We start from the raw sequence: 2762 nt of genomic DNA, 5'->3' as shown, positions 1-2762 counted from the left end.
ACGAGAAGCAGATTCTTCTGCTACCTCTCTCCGCACTCCTGCGGGAAGGATCAGACTGGGTGGGTTTCGGCAGATTCTGACCGGTTCTGGAGATCCAGTAGAGGAAATTTGGGGTAGTTCAGAGAATCGGTAAATACCCACCTCTGACTGGCCCCGCCCACATCTATTTTCTGCCTCAGCAGAGTTCCCAGCTGATTTGGGAGGAAATGAGGATTTTTGCAGTAACCTCCCCCTGGATTGGGGAGGGAACGGAGATTTTATAGTGTCCTTCCTCTGCTATGCCCACCAAGCCATACCCATAGAATCGGTAGTAAACAAAAAATTGAAACCCACCACTGGGAAGGATACTGCAAAATCTCCATTCCCACCCCGCTCTGGGGTCAGCCAGAGGTGATATTTGCCTGTTCTCCGAACTACTCAAAATTTCCGTTACTGGTTCTCCAGAACCTGCTAGATTTCACCCCTGGGTTGGATGTATGTTTCTTTTTTATTATTATTATTATTATTTTTTAACTAAACGTAAAAAAAAACCCAAATAAAAACCATCTTCAATTACAAATACAAACAGTGTGTCCGTTGGTTACAAACTTTTGTGTGTCTTCATCGTATTCATATTGCTTAACGCATTGTTAACGCCCTGAGTCTCCCGAGAAGGGCGGCATATAAATCAAATTAAAAAAAAAAAAAAAGGAATAAGGAGCCGACTAAAGTGCTGTTAAGTAGCATTTAGCTGCTAGCTGCCTGCAATTAATCTCACCAGGCTCAAGGTTGACTCAGCCTTCCATCCTTCCGAGATATCTACCCGGATTGTGGGGGCAATAAACTGACTTTGTATAAAAAAGAACACCGCTTGGGGGGGGGGGGCGAAAGCCCTACTAAGCAGGTATATACAAAAGTATGAAGGCTATTGCTTAATGCATTGTAAGCCACCCTGAGTCTCCAGAAAAGGGTGGCATATAAATCGAACCAATTATATATATATAATTCAATTATATATAGTTCAATTATTTATATTTATTTATATATATATATTTATATATATTATTTATATTTTATATTTATATATTATTTATATTTATATATTTATATATTTAATAAATATATATAAATATATAAAATATATAAATAAATATATAAAATATATAAATAATATATAAATAATATTTAGTCAGCTGGCGCCATTGCTGGCTATTGGGGGCGAATCATTGGCCCCCACGGAAAGGGTTCGTAACTTGGGCGTCCTCCTGGATTCACGGCTGTCTTTAGAAGAGCACTTGACGACCGTGACCGGGAGGATTTTTCATCAGGTTCACCTGATTCGCCAGTTGCGTCCCTTTCTAGATCTGGACTCGTTATGCACAGTCACTCATGCCCTCGTCACCTCTCGTCTGGACTATTGTAACGCTCTCTAGATGTGGCTCCCCTTGAGGTGCACCCGGCGGCTCCAACTGGCGCAGAGTGAGGCTGCGCGGGTGGTTATGGGAGCAGCGTGGAGCTCCCATGTAACACCTCTCCTGCGCGAGCTGCACTGGCTCCTGATGGTCTTCCGGGTGCGCTTCAAGGTTCTGGTTACCACCTTTAAAGCGCTCCATGGCTTAGGACCTGGTTACTTACGGGACCGCCTACTACCATCAATAGCCTCCCACCGACCAGTACGCTCCCACAGAGAGGGGCTCCTCCAGGTGCCGTCGGCCAAACAATGTCGGCTGTCGGCCCCTAGGGGGAGAGCCTTCTCTGTGGGGGCACCGACGATCTGGAATGAGCTCCCCCCAGAAATACGGAGGATTCCGGATCTGCGCACCTTCCGCCGCAAGCTGAAGACTCTTTTATTTCATCAAGCTGGCCTCACCTAAATCTTCTCCCTTTTAAGTGTAAATTTTAAATTTTTACTGTATTTTAAAATATGGGTATTTTAAATTATGGGTATCAATTCAGCCAAATTTATTTAATTCATTTTATTCGATTTTAAATTTTGTATTTGTATGTGTTTTATTTCATGGCTGTTCACCGCCCTGAGTCCTTCGGGAGTAGGGTGGTATAGAAATTCAATAAAATAAATAAATAAATAAATATTAGATTATATATATACATACATCTATTATCCTGATTAATCATATATTTAACTATGTCTGTTTCTTCCCTCGTTTCACACCAGATATTCTGAAATTGAATTAATTTATATTATACCATTCATATCATCCACTTAAATCACTCCAATAATAGTACATCTTTATATTATATTTTTATATAATTCTACATTACTTGAATTAAAAAGATCATATTTCATTTCCATATTTTTTTTATCTAACCAATGGATGCATTTCGTTCTAGTTCCCTAGTGCAGAGAAGAGCAACCAAGATGATTAGGGGACTGGAGGCTAAAACATATGAAGAACGGTTGCAGGAACTGGGCATGGCTAGTCTAGTGAAGAGAAGGACCAGGGGAGATGATAGCAATCTTCCAATATTTGAGGAGCTGCCACAGAGAGGAAGGGGTCAAGCTATTTTCCAAAGCGCCTGAACGCGAGACAAGGAATAATGGATGGAAACTGAACAAGGAAAGATTCAACCTGGAAATGAGGATAAATTTTCTGTCAGTGAGAACAATCAACCACTGGAACAGCTTTCCCTTCAGAAGTTGTGGGAGCTTCATTTCTGGAGGCTTTCAAGAAGAAATGTTTCAAAGTATTCATGAAACCATAACAAAGAACCACAGGGAGATAAAGGAATCAATACATTATATAGTTGTGAGACCAGAAAAA

Source organism: Pituophis catenifer, unplaced genomic scaffold (assembly GCF_029215685.1).
Source record: "Pituophis catenifer annectens isolate HBS135680 unplaced genomic scaffold, rPitCat1.0.hap2 SCAF_2, whole genome shotgun sequence".
Lineage (NCBI taxonomy): Eukaryota > Metazoa > Chordata > Lepidosauria > Squamata > Colubridae > Pituophis > Pituophis catenifer.
This window is presented reverse-complemented; position numbering follows the sequence as displayed.